The sequence below is a fragment of the Natator depressus genome, chromosome 11 (assembly GCF_965152275.1).
Source record: "Natator depressus isolate rNatDep1 chromosome 11, rNatDep2.hap1, whole genome shotgun sequence".
Classification (NCBI taxonomy): domain Eukaryota; kingdom Metazoa; phylum Chordata; order Testudines; family Cheloniidae; genus Natator; species Natator depressus.
Window position 1 is genome coordinate 10604842 of NC_134244.1, and position 18689 is coordinate 10623530.

General features: G+C 44.7%; 1 protein-coding gene across 5 annotated transcripts in view; it reads right to left on the reverse strand.

The window, feature by feature from the left end:
* SEMA5B (semaphorin 5B) overlaps window positions 1-18689 on the reverse strand; it is a 352197-nt gene that overhangs the window by 195080 nt on the left and 138428 nt on the right. Inside the window, exon 1 of one of the 5 annotated variants that reach the window (XM_074967134.1) lies at window positions 5978-6275. The exons of the other annotated variants lie outside the window; for them this stretch is intronic. The gene's annotated coding sequence lies outside the window, so the exon portion shown is untranslated. Of the gene's footprint in view, window positions 1-5977; window positions 6276-18689 lie in introns of those variants that run through there. 5 annotated transcript variants of the gene reach the window in all.

Below are 18689 nucleotides of genomic sequence, written 5' to 3' on the forward strand. Positions count from 1 at the left end.
AATCCAGGACTGGGAGTGTGTTGGGGTCATCCTGCATCTGGTAACCCAGGTTGGTGGAAGCCAGAGTGTGACTGGAGTGTACTGGGGGCTCCAGTTATACACAGACTCTCAGGGTGTGACCTGCATGCTATCTGTGAGTGGCCCAGGTGGGAACTACTGCAACAAGGCATTGTGAGGTACCCACGGTTGCAGGGCAGTGGTGACAAACCCTCACTGGTCTGGATTGCACCCTGGAATGTGATAGCTTCTTTCTAACTTTACTAAACCCGTGCCTTGAAACAATGAAAGAGCTAAGGACAGAAGTGAACTATTTTAACTGTGTTCTTCTTCACCACAACCTAAAGGTTCTCTTAGCTACAAATGATGGAACTGTGAATATCCTAGTTCTATTTCATTATTAATTCATCTGCTTAAAGTTGGTATGTGGAATTTAAAATTGAACCAAACAAAGGCTAAGTGAGTAATAGCCTAGTGTTTATTGCCCCATTTTCTCTGGAAAACTGGCTTCAAACACCATTATAAACGATAAAACTTTTTTTTTAATAATTTTTTAAGGTCTGGTGTCAGAGGGGAAGGGCAAGCCTTGGCAATTCTGGATATGATACGCTTCCCTCCCTGGGTCCCTGATGAATATTGTGTATCTGTGTACACACAACAGAGCAAATAGCACAGCTGTTTGTATTCTCTCTGCAATTTTCCCCTTTCATACAGAATTCACAACTTGCTGCAGCCATTCGGCAAAGTTACATCTCCTTTAAACACAATATACAGATCCTTTCCCTTGTTGTTTTGAATACGGAGCACATTGGATACTGATTTTCTTTTCATTTAAATTTCTCTTTTCAGTGTGGAGCTGGCTTACACCAGGTACAATGCAGACAGGTAGCATGCAAGGATTCCCTACACAGATCTGCTACTCCTTCTTGAACTCTGCGAAAACTGCCAGTGATGTGGTTTGATGATATGAACAAATGCTTATTAGGGTTTAAGGAGGAGATTTTTGAAGGAATACATGGAAATTAGGCACCCAACTCCCACTGACTTTCAGTGGGGATTGGGAATCTAAACCTTTCAGGGAAAGGGACTGCCTCTTTTTTCTATGTTTGTACAGTACCCAACACATTAATGTGACAGCTGTGCAAACAACAGATGTTTTCGTTTGCTGGCAATTCCCAAAATTAAAAAAAAAAAATTGTTTTGGTTCAAAGTATTTTGTTCGACCTGAAACAAATTATGTTTTCATTAGATTTTGAGCATTTTTAAACATTTAACAAATTTTTTAAATAAAATTAAGAGGAAATTTCAAAACAAAAACATTTAAATTTTTTTGGAATTATATTTTTCCACAACGGAAACAATTCTGTAAACAGAACAAATTCTTGAAATGTTCCCATATCACTGAATCTGTACTTTCTGCCAAAAAAAGTTTCAGTCAAAAAATTTTGAGCCACTTTAACTGGGGCCACAATCCCACTTTGGCCTTTTGAACACCACCACAATATAAATATCTCCCACTAACAATAATAAAATAATAAAAAAATAATGATAATACCATCTAGCTCTTATCTAGGGCTTTTCATCCGTGGAGCTCAAAGTGCTTTACAAAGGTGGTCAGTATCATTATTCCCTTCTTGACACAACTGACCTTTGTCTCTTCGAAAATCTCCCCTTCAACTGCCACTGCCAAATTAATTTTCACTTAGCATCTAAATGACAGATGTGACATCAGACTTCAGATCACCAAATCACCTGTTGCCTCAGAGTTTTAACAATGTCATACAAAATCACAAGTTGAAGTCACATACCCCTAACATAAGGCTAAAGAGAAATGTAGGTTTTCCTGCTTCTTTTTAAAGTTTGGTAAACAGTATCATTTCCCTACCACATCCCCAGGAGGCATGGAGAAAGAAAAAGTGCTATGACTCAGATTGATCCCTGCTGGAATGCCATTCACTTGACACAAAGCCGGGGGGGGTGGGGGTCACGACACCCAAGAATGATTTTATTGTTGTTTCTGAAAGGTCTAGTTGGGTGCAGTAAGCAGAGATTTCCTTTCACTTCTGGTACTTGCAGACAACTTGCCTTTCTCCTCTAGGCTAAATGATAAATATTTGCTTTTCTTTTAAAATGTTGGTCTCTTTACAAACTTGTGTTCATAAAGCACTGTGTAGTAGCGCTCTTCTGCACAGCTCCTCCCCGCTAGTTCTGCATGCTTGCCTGCCTATCTACCTAAGGGTACGTCTACACTACAGCCAGAGGTGTACAAGTTGACATACACACGCAAGCTTTGATTTATCTGGCATTGGAAAAATAACAGCCTAGCCAAAGCAGTGCACATGGCCGCACGTACCTAGGGTCTTGAACGGGATTTATATTCAGGCAGCTAGCCCATGACACTGCCCATGCCGCCATGGCTGCAAGATCAGTCAAAGCTAGCATGTGTACGTCTACCGAGCTGGACATTTCGCCTCCTGCTGCAATGTAGACATATCCTCAGAAAGCAATGTAGAATTACCTGCTTTGACAAGGCATGCTTGACACGGGTTGCATTTCACTGCAACATCACGCTGACGTCACATGCTGAACACAAACCAGAGTGACAGGTTACATGTGGTTTATTCTATGGGCCGGATCCTTAGCTGGTGTAAGTGAATCTAAGTCTAAAGTAGGTCAGTAGAGCTACACCAAATTACACCAGTTGAACATCTAGCCCTCCGTGTCTAAGAATTAAGGCACAGAACTGCGAGGCAAGAGTTCTAGCTTTTAATTTTAGCACTACCCTGTGCAAGTCATTTAACTGCTCAGTGCCTTAATTCACCCTTCTGTAAAATGGAGCTAATATTGTCTATCTACCTCACAGAAATGGTTTAGTTAGAGTTAGTAGTTAGAGTTTGTTTGGGATTCTAGGATGAAAGGTGCTATGGAAATTCAGAGCATTATCATAAACCATTAAAAACACACTACAGAGAAAGTTAATGGTTACAGTTGCTAGAAAAACATCACCCTCCTGCCCATGTTAGCATCATGCCGTACCATGAGCCAATGAGTTAGGCATTGCAGCAGTGCTGTATTTGAAGAGCAGGTGCTAAAAGAGGAATGTACCATAAACTAAATTCTGGTCAGTCCAAAGGCCACCTGCACAGGTTGGTGTAAAAGTGTTGTGGTGTATGTCTTTTCTACCCGAGCACCATGGATATCTGGGGCAACTGGCTACATTTTCAGGGGTGGAACCCGCCACCCAGACAGGACTAGTGCCCTCTCCAAGCAGAGCCTTCACTGAAATAGGATATTGCCAATTAGAAAAGACATGCACTGTCCTCTTTCCTCCTCCCCCTCCACTGAACAGACTGTAAAAGAACAAAATCACAACCATCTCACAGATCACAAGAATATAAGAGAGACCAGGAGGAGCTGCTGCCCACCCATGACTGTTTAATTCCAGCCCAAAGAATCTGTCTCCTCCAGCTGTGGAGGAGCAATCAGCGATGGAATCCGACAGTAAAACAGAGCCACTGGAGATGCGACTTTGCGCCTCTGGCTCCAGCACTCAGCTAATTACAAAGGACTGTTAATATAATTAGTGCAGGTGGATGTGGCCAAGTCTCCCTGAAACAACTGTGGGGAATTTTCAACCCTCATTTCCAACCAAAAACCATCTGTCTAACTGGAGAGCGCAAAATGAAACACTTTCATGCCAAATCCTTCCATTAAGTCTGTTAGTGTCACTAATCCAGCTGCAGTGTGTGACATGCAGCCCTCACATAGGAACTGGTTAGTGAGGGAAAGCCCCTCTCTTTATCCTCTCCTCCACCCCATAAAAATTAATTCATGTTCGTACAAGGAGATTGCAATTTCCAACCCACTTCCTTCCCAGCACATTCCCTCTCATCTGTCCCAGGTCGGTGTGTTTCAGGAAGCTGGGCTGGAGACAGTACTGGGTTTACAATGGTGCCAGGCGCCAGGTCCAAGCTCCAAAGGGGCCCCGGTCCGCTCTGCTTGGGCTGCAGTCCAAGGCCCCGCCAGCTCTTCTCCGCCCCCCGCTCTCTCCTGAGGGGGCAGAAGCTTGGTTCCTGGGGCTCCTGCTGCAGGGCAGGCTCCGCCCACACCCACCAGCAGCCAAGCTCCCCCCTCCCCCGCCTCTTCCCCCCAGGGCGCCACGTACCCGCCCCTCCCTCTCCCAGCGCTTCCCCCACCGCCAAACAGGGAGGGAGAGGAGTGGGGCCGCACCGCGTTTGGGGGAGGAGGTGGGGAAGAGGCGAGGGTGGGGCCTTGGGGAAGGGGGTGGAGCAAAGGCAGGGCCCTCACACTCCCCCTACACATTCCCCCTCCAGCCCCCTGCCATGAGCTACTCAGGGCAGGGGATTGGGAGCATCCTCACGACCCCAGCCCACACTCCCAGACCCCTGCCCTGACTCCTGCACCCCCTTCACACACCCCCACGACCCCACCCCTCACTCCTGCACCCCCCTCACACACCCCCACGACCCCACCCCTCACTCCTGAACCCCCAACATACCCAGTCCCCCCACACCCCATGCCTTGACTCCTGCACCCCCCTCACATCCCCACCCCCACCCTGAGCACCAAACAGGAGCTCCTGCACCACCACCACCACATTCCCACCTGCACCCCTCGCACCAAACAGGAGCTGCTCCAGGTAAGCACGCCACACCCCAACCCTGTTCCCCCTTCTTCACTCTAACTCCTGGCCAGACCCTGCACCCCAACCCCCAGCCTGCTCCTGCACCCTAACTCCCTCCCAGACCCTGCACCCCCAGCCCTGAGCCCCCTCCCACACGCTAAGTTCTGGCCAGACCCCACACCCCGTTTTTTAACATTTTTTTAATAAAGCGCTTTTATCCAAAGCGCTTTACAATAGTTAGCTAATGGTACAAACAATAATTGGAAAGATCGTTAAGTGGTCCACCGAGACCCACAGCGATTTTCAAGTGGTCTGTGGAAAAATAAGTTAGACTACAAGAACAATCAAGCTATCTCACTTTATTTTCGTTTACTTGCTATTACTTATAGGAGGAGGATGAAGAAAAAAGAATGAAAAACGGGGGCAGGGGAAGATAAGAGAGAATATTCTTTTTCTTGGCTGGGTCCCAAGGAGGGGCCCCAAAAATGAAGCTGAGCACAGGGCCTGTCAAGGTTCCTTCCCCACTCTGAACTCTAGGGTACAGACGTGGGGACCTGCGTGAAAACCCCCTAACGAATATACAACAGGGAAAGAGCCTGCTTGGAAACGTCTTTCCCCCCCAAAATCCTCCCAAACCCTACACCCAACTTTCCTGGGGAAGGCTCGATAAAATTCCTCACCAATTTGCATAGGTGAACACAGACCCAAACCCTTGAACAATGAAAAATCAATCAGGTTCCTAAAAGAAGAATTTTAATGGAAGAAAAAGTAAAAGAATCACCTCTGTAAAATCAGGATGGTAAATACCTTACAGGGTAATCAGATTCAAAACATAGAGAATCCCTCTAGGCAAAACCTTAAGTTACAAAAAGACACAAAAACAGGAATATACATTCCATTCAGCCCAGCTATTTTATCAGCCATTTAAACAAAACAGAATCAAACGCATATCTAACTAGGTTTCAGAGTAGCAGCCGCGTTAGTCTGTATTCGCAAAAAGAAAAGGAGTACTTGTGGCACCTTAGAGACTAACCAATTTATTTGAGCATAAACTTTCGTGAGCTACAGCTCACTTCATTGGATGCATGAAGTGGAAAATACAGTGAGGATGTTTTATACACACAGACCATGAAAAAATGGGTGTTTATCACTTCAAAAGGTTTTCTCTCCCCCCACCCCACTCTCCTCCTGGTAATAGCTCATCTAAAGTGATCACTCTCCTTACAATGTGTATGATAATCAAGGTGGGCCATTTCCAGCACAAATCCAGGGTTTAACAAGAACGTCCGAGGAATGGGGGGGGGAGGGAGGAAAAAACAAGGGGAAATAGGTTACCTTGCATAATGACTTAACCACTCCCAGTCTCTATTCAAGCCTAAGTTAACTGTATCCAATTTGCAAATGAATTCCAATTCAACAGTCTCTCGCTGGAGTCTGGTTTTGAAGTTTTTCTGTTGTAATATCGCAACTTTCATGTCTGTAATCGCGTGACCAGAGAGATTGAAGTGTTCTCCAACTGGTTTATGAATGTTATAATTCTTGACATCTGATTTGTGTCCATTTATTCTTTTACGTAGTGACTGTCCAGTTTGTCTAGATTACTTACTAAGTTCTAAGACTCCATTCCTGTTCTGTTCCCGGCAAAAGCATCACACAGACAGAGACAACCTTTGTTTCTCCCCCACCCCCCTCCAGCTTTGAAAGTATCTTGTCTCCTCATTGGTCATTTTGGTCAGGTGCCAGCAAGATTATCCTAGCTTCTTAACCCTTTACAGGTGAAAGGGCTTTTCCTCTGGCCAGGAGGGATTTAAAGGTGTTTACCCTTCCCTTTATATTTATGACAGGGTCCCACTAACTCTAAATCCACCACTGGAGCTGACCCCTCCCCCACAGCTCCCCACACCGCAGCCAGGGGCTGACTCCCCTCCCCTAGTGCCACATGCCGCTGCCAGGACAGGAGCTGACCCTTCCCTCACACCAGTGCCTCACACCGCTGCAGGGGCTGGGGCTAGCCCCTAACCCCCGCAAGCTCCATTCTGGCTGGGATTGGGGCTAAGCCTCCAAGCCCTGCAGCCTGACATCTCGCGTCGTAACCCCCACAGACACACGTTTTTCCACGCCCCGCTAGGGGGTCACGCTGGACTTTTTTGGTAAACTGGTCATTTGTTCATTTGCTTTTGCCAACTGATCAGCTGGCAAGAGCAAATGGGATAAATGCCCGTTCTTGTCAAAAAAGTCAGGATGGTCGGGACAGAGTTTAAAAAGGGAACTGTCCTGACCAAACCCACCCTATCTCCAGGCAAGTGGGTCCTGAGAGAGTCCGGCCAGGGCGGGGACAGATCCTGGCCTGGCTAATCATGCCACTCCCGAGAGGCCGGAGTGATTCCCCGCCCTGGCACTGGAGCGGCCCCGGCTGTGCTGCCAGCTCAGCCTGGCAGACACCATCACCTTCCAGCAGGGCCGGTGAGTGTGGCCAGGGGGCAGGGTGCGAGGGAGCGGGTCTCTGGAGATGTGTGGGGGCCTGATGGCCAGTGGGAGGTTTCTTGGGGGGCGGTCTGTGTGTTGGGATGCTGGCCAGTGGGGGATCTGAGTGGGGTGCTGTGTAGTTGTGGTGGTGGGCTGTGGGGAAGTGCACTGGGCAGTAGTGGTGCAGCTGTGTGGGTAGGTGCTGGGCAGGGCTGGTGATATGCAGGCCACTGTGCATTTGTGGTGGAGGGTCTGTGTGTGGGGCTGCTGGGCATAGCAGTTCTGGGGGACGCTGGACATAGGGAGTCGGGGGCCGTGTGGTATGGCATGGGCCCACCCCCAAGGGGAAGGGGCACGCTAGCAGCACAGGGCTGGGCAGCGGGCCACTGTGCGTCTGGCAACTGCCAGTTTCAGGGCCGGATCCAGGCACCAGCAAAGGAAGCAGGTGCCTGGGGCGGGCAACAGAAAGGGGCGGCACTCCGTCCGTCATCGGGGCGGCATGTCCGGGTCTTCGGCAGCAATTCGGCGGCGAGCCCTGCAGTCCTTCTCTTCCTCTTCGGCAGCAGCTCAACCAGGCTTGGGTTTGGGTTTTTTCCTTCGCCGCTTGGGGCGGCAAAAAAGCTGAAACCGGCCCTGACCGGTTTGTATACAGTGCCCTTGCACAGGGCTGGGTGGAGCCGGTCCAGCCCCACCATGCTATGCCCCATTGCCCCTGGCTGGCCCCTTGCTCTGGGGACCAACCTCCCCATGCCATGCTCCTTTGCCCCCATGGGGGCCCACAAATATGTTTGGCACTGGGCCCACAAAAGGTTAATTCAAGCCTGGCGGGAGAAGTTACAGATTTACAGAAAGAAAGTATGATTTGGAAGGGCTATCAGGCAGCAATTGCAACGTAGCGTGTTTTGCAAAGGATGGTTGCTCCTGGCTATACACACACAGCATGCTTAAACTTTCCTGTACGTGCACTTTGGTGACTTCCTGCATGGCAACTAGAATACTGGAAAATAGAGTAGAGGCAGCATCATGCTTCCAACTGATCTAGATACAGATCATGGAGAGAATAACCTCATGCATAAAAGGTTATGGCCCATATCAGGCTTCTTTTTCTCCCTAGCTCAATTAAGAAACAAACAAACAAGAACACAGTATCATCCATCGTAGTGCCCTGTCTTATCTCTTTTCATGGTCCAGTGGATTTTTTTCCCTTTCCTCTTCATGCTACAGTGTTGGAGATGAATTCTCATGAGAAAATAACTGAGACAACCCAAATTGGCCATTTTTTATGTATTTCTTCAGCTACCAGACCCCAACTCACAAGTTCATAGATTGGGTGCCAGTACCAACCAGATGGCAATTACCTGCAGTTATTTGGAGGGAGGGATACTTACAGATATCTAAGCAAGCTGAGACTGCCAGTCTCAGTTACAACTTTCTCTCCCAACAATCTAATGGTTAATGCAAACAGGCACCACAACTAAACAAGCATTTTCAAATATTTTGGGTGAACATTTTTTTCCTTCCAAAATTTTTCTACTTTTAGGACTATAAAGCCAATAGCATAGAAACTCAGAGGTCTCTATGTGCAGATGACCCAGCTATGCTTATCATACCAGCTCAGGTTGCGAACTCCTCAAATCTCAGAAGCAGTGGCAGGCCAGGCCTGGTATGTGACTGAAGGACAAACAGAATGTTGCTGAAGAAAGCGATGCAAGTAATTCAGAGGTGGGTGACACTACTGGAAGCAGTATCTTTTGGATGCAATGAGAACTCAGATCCCAGCCACTAGCTTTTATAAAGATAACAGAGGAGCAAAGGAAAGATGGAATTGACCTGGAAACCAGCTTCAATCTCAGAGCTGCCAGAGACATCCCATATGGTCTTAGGTATGTCATTTAATCTCTCTTTGCTTCAGTTCTCTATCTGTAAAATGGGATAAATGGTGGGAGAAAAGAAGAATCTGTCTTCATAGAATCATAGAATATCAGGGTTGGAAGGGACCTCAGGAGGTCATCTAGTCCAACACCCTGCTCAAAGCAGGACCAATCCCCAATTAAATCATCCCAGCCAGGGCTTTGTCAAGCCTGACCTTAAAAACTTCCAAGGAAGGAGATTCTACCACCTCCCTAGGTAACGCATTCCAGTGTTTCACCACCCTCCTAGTGAAAAAGTTTTTCCTAATATCCAACCTAAACCTCCTCCACTGCAACTTGAGACCATTACTCCTTGTCCTGTCCTCTTCTACCACTAAGAATAGTCTAGAACCATCCTCTCTGGAACCACCTCTCAGGTAGTTGAAAGCAGCTATCAAATCCCCCCTCATTCTTCTCTTCTGCAGACTAAACAATCCCAGTTCCCTCAGCCTCTCCTCATAAGTCATGTGTTCCAGACCCTTAATCATTTTTGTTGCCCTTCGCTGGACTCTCTCCAATTTATCCATATCCTTCTTGTAGTGTGGGGCCCAAAACTGGACACAGTACTCCAAATGAGGTCTCACCAATGTCGAATAGAGGGGAACGATCACGTCCCTCAATCTGCTCGCTATGCCCCTACTTATACATCCCAAAATGCCATTGGCCTTCTTGGCAACAAGGGCACACTGCTGACTCATATCCAGCTTCTCGTCCACTGTCATCCCTAGGTCCTTTTCCGCAGAACTGCTGCCTAGCCATTCGGTCCCTAATCTGTAGCTGTGCATTGGGTTCTTCCGTCACTACCCGTTGAGCCCAACAATCTAGCCAACTTTCTACCCACCTTATAATGCATTCATCCAGCCCATACTTCTTTAACTTGCTGACAAGAATACTGTGGGAGACCATGTCAAAAGCTTTGCTAAAGTCAAGAAACAATACATCCACTGCTTTCCCTTCATCCACAGAACCAGTAATCTCATCATAGAAGGCGATTAGATTAGTCAGGCATGACCTACCCTTGGTGAATCCATGCTGACTGTTTCTGATCACTTTCCTCTCATGTAAGTGCTTCAGGATTGATTCTTTGAGGACCTGTTCCATGATTTTTCCGGGGACTGAGGTGAGGCTGACTGGCCTGTAGTTCCCAGGATCCTCCTTCTTCCCTTTTTTAAAGATTGGCACTACATTAGCCTTTTTCCAGTCATCTTGGACTTCCAGATGACTGTCTTGTCTAAGAGAAAGCTCCTTGGGCCACAGACTGTCTCTTATGATGATGAGTATATATGGTACATAACACAATGAGGTCCCAACCTTGGTTTCTACTATAGTAATAATTATAAATAATAAAGGTCTCAAGGTTTTAAGCTGACACTGCTTCAGGGACAGAGTTAAGGTTGTTTTTGTAGTCTGTTTGCATATGAGTGGGATGAACGATGCACATATGCAGGACTGGGCTGAATGAAAGCTGTGCTTTCTACAACATTTTTTGGTTGACTGCTGTCTTGGACATAAGTTAATTATGAATTGCCTAATATGTTTAAACACCTAGGTTGATGGTGGGTGTACTTGTGCAAACTTAACTGTTACATAAGACTGTGTTCTGTATTGGGATATGCACATGAAAGTTTCTAATGTGCTAGATAAATGTACATTATTATTTAATATGGAGACTTTTCAATTCATGAAAATGTTACATTTTGCTGCACATTTTAAAAGTTTTCATATTTCCCATAATATTTTATTGTAAATCTTTAATTCCAAAAGAGAATAAAATAATCCAGAGGAATACAGATCACATTTAATAAATTTCAAGAATAATCTCCAGTGGATTCCAGCTAAATAAACCAATCTCTAGTGTGTTTTAAAATGGACAAGGCAACCCACCGCTGAACCATGTTTTAGTCTGGGAATTTAAACATACTAGTGTCCCTAGACAGAGATTTAACTTTTTCTTTTATATCCTAAATCATTCTTAAGACTATTCCGAGAAAATAAGCTTTACAGCTTCGGAAACAATGAACATCTAAAGAAATGGGTTTCCCGCCATGCGGATTACTCACATGGCTTTGTTAATGTCAGTAATGATTTAATTTCTAATCTAGATTTCTGGGAGAATAACAATAAACTAACTTTCATATAAATAGTAAGAATCCCCTGGGCTATCTGAGACCACCAAGATGAAACTCCTAAAAGAAAAATTGAGGAGTCCAAGTCAGGTAAAATAAACTCTATGCTTTATGCAATTAGTAAGCATGTTTTACACTAAATTTTATTAATCCCATCTTCCTGTCAGATAACCTAGTCATAAATTCATCAGCACTGAGTCACCACTTTGTCCCTCCAGGGTGCAAATGTAACTGAAATCTCAAAACCACTTACAGCTGTTTTTTCCCTATTAAAAAGGTTACCAAGGTTTGAGTCAAACACACTAAAATATCAGATCAATCTGACATTCATAACAGCTTTATCTCATGAAAGAGCCCCTGATAAGTCTGTGGGCAAATGTTTGGCTTCCGATTTGCATTGACTTGCACTATACATACATTCAGATTGCTTGGCGTAGGAGACTCAGGGGAGATGCACCTTCAGTAGAAAATTATTTGACAATCACTTAACAGTGGTTAACATCTGGTGCTTAGCTACATTAAGTCTCAATCAATCAGTTTTCATTCTACTTCCCATTGGTGTTTTTCTTTATTGCTCTATCTTCCCTCCATTATTGCTGTTCAATGAAGTAAGTACAGCAGATAAAATGTTAAAACAATTAAAGACTATAAAACTACAAAAAGTATGCGTAAATAACATTAAGAGTCTGACTTAAGCATAGGAAAGGAAACGTGCAGATGACATCCTAGAGCACTTCAACAGCTTCGAATCACAAAAGAAAGAAAAAGACAAATCATCCACAACCATTTAGGATAGAAAGTGAAGAATAACCTTTGTAACTGAAAAGAAAAGGAGTACTTGTGGCACCTTAGAGACTAACCAATTTATTTGAGCATAAGCTTTCATGAGCTACAGCTCACTTCATCGGATGCATTCAGTGGAAAATACAGTGGGGAGATTTATATACATAGAGAACATGAAACAATGGGTGTTACCATACACACTGTAACAAGAGTGATCACTGTTTCATGTTCTCTATGTATATAAATCTCCCCACTGTATTTTCCACTGCATTCATCCGATGAAGTGAGCTGTAGCTCACGAAAGCTTATGCTCAAATAAATTGGTTAGTCTCTAAGGTGCCACAAGTACTCCTTTTCTTTTTGCGAATACAGACTAACAAGGCTGCTACTCTGAAACCTTTGTAACTGTAACTGGTGGATGTTATTTGTATTTCACCCTTTCAGTTGCACTAATGGGGATGGGCTGAAGCTTTTAAAACAAAAAAACAGAACAAAGAATCAGGCCCTTGGTGTCTCCCAGAACATAGGCAACTACAGCCAGGGAATGACTAGGCTTGTGATACTACCTGTGCAATAAGGCACTCCTTGTACCAGGGACAGCCATGTGAAATTGACTAGTACACCACAGGCCAACATGCACTACAATTTGCAATCCTAACCAGTTCCGTCTGCTGAAAGTGCTGAATGGAAATGGATTTGTCCATATAACCATAGCCAAAGCCCTTGAAATTCTGCACCCTTCACAGGCCTTTCTACATCAAGTACTCACTTGAAACAGCAGCAGCAAACACCACCCACATTTGTGCACATAGAAACAACTAAGAATTCCAGGAGTCCTGTCATTAAACAACCAAACAACAAGCAGCACATCAACTTGATTTGAAAATTCTTTTTTTAATAATGCTTTATTTCCCACAATATTATTCTTGGGATATTAAATCTCTTTTTGTTCTTATGGAACCACCAGTCTGGATAACTGACACTGGCTAAGTGATGTCAGATCTGGCAATGTTTACCATCAGATACTATCCAAACAGTATATTTAAGAATGATGCTGACATCCTATATATTGAAATTTTGCAGTTATTCACCTCTGTCAATTCCACATTACTGTTCTATTCTGCAGTTGGTGGGCAAGGAATCGTGAAATTGAAGAAATTCAAGTGGCCTGATTGTAACATCATCATCATCATCATATTGTTCTGACCGACAGCTCTCCTGATCAAAACATGGGGGAAGCAAAATACCCTGATCATACAATACATATCAGAGATAAAACTAGAACCAACCTGGCTAACAATGGGGAAAATATATACACATTTTCATTCAAATGCTAAAGCACATTTCTATTCAACCATGTTCACAACCCTTTGGTATTCAATTACCATGAAAATTTGAGAGCAAGCGCTTTAAGTGTATTATAAGCTCAAAGACCCTGAAATTCCCTGAAAGTCAATTTCAGATTGTATATTTGGTTTTATTTGCAGTTCAAATGGTTTTGATTATTTACATAATTAATCCAATCAAATAATAGAAAATACCATAATACTTATAAGCAACAAATATAGTGCAAACTAAGCATATCTGAAATTTGCAAACCATCAATGGACTTGAAATTATTCATACTTGAATAAATGATAAATAAATAATTGCACAGTCTGTTTGTGAACATTCAGAAATTAAAAAAAAAAAGGGTGAAATTTGCCAAATAAAAGTTGTTCACACCCAGCTCTAAATCAATTGCTTTCAACGGGAAACATTACTTTAAAACAATCGAAGCAGAGCCAAATAGAAAGATACAGATCTGGCAATAAAAATAGACAAAATGTTCTGAGTAAAACAGAAACCACTCTTAATTCGTCATTTGGATACAACCTGTAAATCTAGCGTGTCATCTAAAGTGGCTGAGAGGTTCAGTTTTCTTCAGCTTGAAGCTTGGAAAAATCTCTCTGCTATGTTAAGAGCATTAGGATTCCAACACATAAAATGAAGAGCATGGAGGTTCATCATGCTACACAATCACCATGATCCCACCACTTACTAAAGCTGTGCCACTGAGTTTACAAATGGCATTTTCACAACCACGCTGGCCTAACTCTGCTCTCTTTAAGTTGATTGGAGTCAACTGACTTCACTGGGAACAAAGTTAGGCCAATGCAGAGCACTGTCATACAGGGTTTTCCCCTAGAGAGTGGTCGCAGTACCACATGAGAGCCAGGGGAGGGTTCTTTACCACACATTAGAACTGGCTGCGCCAAGTCCTGGATCTCTGGGAACCCTGGTACAGGCAGTGTAAGCAGGTCTCTAGCTGCCGCAAATGCCTCTGGGATGGATGGTACTGCAAATTGCCCAGTATGCTGCCTGCTTGGAGGATGATATTTCCTGTACTGGAGTACGCGGAGCTGGCATAGGTGCCGGGGTTGACAAAGGCAGCTGCTGAGGCGCCAGGGAGGGAGAGCAGCCCGACATAGGTCTTGCCCTATCCCGATCCCCTTACCTACTTTCTTTTGGCACCAGGGAACGACTTTTGTCTGGGTGCCTGTTCTTAAAGACCAACGAGGAGGACTGGTGCCAGGACTCTCGACTGGTGGGAGGCATGCTCTGCACTGAAGCTGAGGTGCTTGATGCCGTGTCCAAGTGCAGCTCCGACGCTGGTCTCAGCACTGCCTTCAATCTCGTTGCCCAGTCTTTCTGGATGTGGGGTTTGAAGTCCCTGCAGATCTGGCAACGGTCTTTTCTGTGAGCTTCCCCTAAGGACTTGAGATAGCTTGAGTGTGGGCTGCTCAATGGCATTGACTTGCCGCAGGAAGTGCAGGGCTTAAAGCCCAGTGAGTGAGGCATATCCTAGCACTGAAGAGGACAAGCCTCTTCAAGCAAGTGTAGAGGCATCCAAAGCACTCTAACAACTATCACTACCAAACTAACTAAACTACAAGAACTATATACAAAAGGAGAAGGAAACCACTGGAAGAGACTGTCTGAACAATAAGTGAAGTTCCAGCAGCCATCACAGGCAATAAGAAGGAACCGAACAGGCGTGGGCTCAGCAAGGCCCCTTATACCAGTGCTATGAGTGTGCGGCACTAGGGGGTGCTGGAGCCAACTCAACGGATACCACTAAGGGAAAGAATTCCGGCAACTGTGCTCGTGGCGCGTACACACCTAGAATGGAATGGACATGTGCAAGCACTCGAAGAACTTCCTTTATGACCCAGGTTGGGTTTCTTGCATCTTCCTCAGAGGTATCTGGCACTGGCCAATGTCAGAGTATCGGGATTGCGGGTCTGATCCAATATGACAATTCCTATGCTCCTAACAAGTAACAATAGCTACAACTGTGTCGCCAAAGCACTGCTTAAAAAATACATTCCTAATTATTTTGCCAGTAGCATTATGACATCCTATAGGGACAAGCCACCCACAAGGAGGATATAGTATGGTCAGATAACAAATTTCCTGCTCAGGAATAGAGCTATCGTCTGAAAAGTAAGTAAGTGTTGTTACTAGGCATACCATTGCTCTCTTTGCCATCCAAATCATGTTGCATCATTTATGAACAAATGTTTAGTACTATGAGCACTGGAAAGCCAATATAACTCCGGAAGCATAAATTCTGCCCTGTTTTCCCTCATGCATTACAAGCAAAGTTTCCAGCTAAGTTCTGGATCCAGCATCTTTATTGTAATTGATGATGCATGAAGCAAGAAGAACAATGCTCGTTCTTTCCAAAGACCAAGTGGACCTTGCCATGCTTGTTTTGACTTGAAAACTTACTGGATTAAGTGTAAAACCATGCCTGAAGAGTAAAGAAGGAATATCAAGGCATCTTTTCTATTGAGCCGCATGACTCTTTAATATTTATTACAATCCAAACATGGTCTGGTCTAAGGATCTCACAGTGCCAAAAGATGAGTCAAGACAACAAGGATTGTATAAGAAGGTAGAGGCCATCAGCTAAAATGGGAAAAAATAAGTATAAAAAAATACAAGGCTACAGAGACAAACGACATAAAAAAAATTCACTAAAGGAAATCTATACACAGCACAAATTTTTGTTAGCTTTAAAAATATACAGTGATGCTGTAATTCTAGCCCACAGCAGCATAACGTGCAACAGCCCACAGTTCATACAACAAGTGAAAGTCATTCAGAGACAGGATGAGGAGAGCAACCCATTAAATGAAAAACCAAAAGATCAGACAAATAGGCAAGTGCTAGGACCTTAAAATCAACCTGCCGCTTTATTGGGAATCAATTTAGTTCCCTTAGGATACAAATAGCATAATGGAAAGACTTAGACCTGGAAATGTGTATTCCTACTGAATTCTGTAAGAGAGGCAAATATTAAAGGACAGCTACTGGCAGCCATGCAGAATAAAAATGGTACAAATCATACATAGTTGGATCAAGTTTCTGTGCTCGACCTGGGCCTACAAGCCCTTACTCAGATCAGCAGGCCTTAATCACATGCTTAGTCTGTCAGCCTCTCTGACTTGGTATCTATCTTCAACACCACCCTCTTCTTCAAAGTAGAATCTTTGGCTTCCCCCTTTGGAACCACGCTCATCTTTTCCTTTCCCCACCCTCTGCCTCTGTGCTGTTCCCCATACTGTACTCCCTCATCTGATACCCTGTGCAACCTCTCTCCACCGCTTCAAACCTGCCTTTCCAATAGTCCCTCAACCACTCTCTCCATAGTTCCTTTACAGAGGTAACAAAACGTAATTACAAAAAGCAACACATTGACCTCACCTACTGCAATCTGTGCCATTCAAGTAATTCCTTTGTATTCCTTCCTTCCTTCCTCCGTCCCCCTGGCTTGTTTACACTCCCTCGCCCCATCCTCCCCCCAATATCCTATCTTGTGACAGTTATTTCATTTGTAAATGCTGAGATTTACAGAGCACTGGCCAAGATTTTCTGATGTGCCATTGACTATGGACGTCTCCATTTCTGGGTGTCCAACTGGAGACTCCTGGGCTTGGGTCTACACTCGGAACTTATGTCAGTATAACTATGTCATTCAGGAGTGTGAAAAATCCACACCCCTCAGCAACGTAGTTATGCCAACCTAACCCCTGCTGTAGGCCATGCTAAGTCAACGGAAGGGCTTCTCCCGTCGACATAGCTACCGCCTCTCGGAGATGTGGAATAACTACACCCATATGAGAAGCTCTCCCATCGTCATCGGCAGTGAATTCACGGCAGCGCTACAGCAGTGCAGATGTGTAGATAAGCTCTTAAATGGGCCTGATTTTCAAGAAGTGCTGAGCACCCACCCTCAAAAAATCATGTCCATTTACAATGCCTTAAGTTGGGAATGCAAGGGGGAAAAACAAACAACAACAAACCAACATCCAAAATCACCTGTCACTTTTGTAAATCTTGGCCTATGTGAAGCACAAGAGACACCTATGGCACTATACACCAGTCTTAAATGATAATAGCCTTGTTGGCTTCAATGAAAGAACTCACATAAGGGCTTGCAGAGGTCTACAGTCCTTATCTGACAGTGGAGCATCTTAATTGTGTGAAAGATTCTGAGCATTCTTTCAGTCCCAATGAACCATGACATTGGCTTATAAGTAAAGGCCTTACAAGATCATAGTGTAGAAAGAAGCCACCATAAAAGCCATCCACAGGCAAAAGCATAAGTCCCAGAACAGACAGCAATGGTGCTTTGGGCAGGAAGAGACCTGATACCAAATGCTCTGCAATCACACTGGTGCTCATGGGACTAATACATTTTAGGCTTATGGCACATTTTACAATTCTGGTGTATATGAAATAAGTCTGCATTGCAAACAAAGCCCACATGTGAATCACAAAACAAATCCAGTCACCATAAATGGAGAATATTTGAATCATTCTTTCAATGTCACAATCCAAAAGCAAAGCTTCTGACCATCCTCCAGCCAATGGCAGCACTTGAAGCACTGTCTCACCCAGAAAAGGAGATAAAACATCAATGCTTAGTTAGCGGCAGTTCTGCAGAAAAGGACCTAGGGGTTACAGTGGACGAGAAGCTCGGTATGAGTCAACAGTGTGCCCTTGTTGCCAAGAAGGCTAACATATTGGGCTGCATTAGTAGATGCATTGCCAGCAGATCGAGGGAAGTGATTACTCCCCTTTATTCAGCACTGGTGAGGCCACATCTGGAGTACTGTGTCCAGTTTTGGGGGCCCCACTACAAAAAGGATGTGGACAAATTGGAGAGAGTCCAGTGGAGGGCAACAAAAATGATCAGGGGGCTGGGGCACATGACTTATGAAGAGAGGCTGAGGGAACTGGACTTATTTACTCTGCAGAAGAGAAGAGTGAGGGGGGATTTGATAGCAGCGTTCAACTACTTGAAGTGAGCTGTAGCTCACGAAAGCTTATGCTCAAATAAATTGGTTAGTCTCTAAGGTGCCACTAGTACTCCTTTTCTTTTTGTGAATACAGACTAACACGGCTGCTACTCTGATACTTGAAGGGGGGTTCCAAAGAGAATGGAGCTAGGCTGTTCTCAGTGGTGGCAGATGACAGAACAAGGAGCAATGGTCTCAAGTTGCAGTGGGGGAGGTCTACCTTGGATATTAGGAAAAACTATTTCACTAGGAGGGTGGTGAAGCACTAGAATGGGTTACCTAGAGAGGTGGTGGAACCTCCATCCTGAGAGGTTTTTAAGGCCCAGCTTGACAAAGTCCTGGCTGGGTTGATTTAGTTGGGGGCTTTGAGCAGGGGGTTGGACTAGATGACCTCCTGAGGTCTCTTCCAACC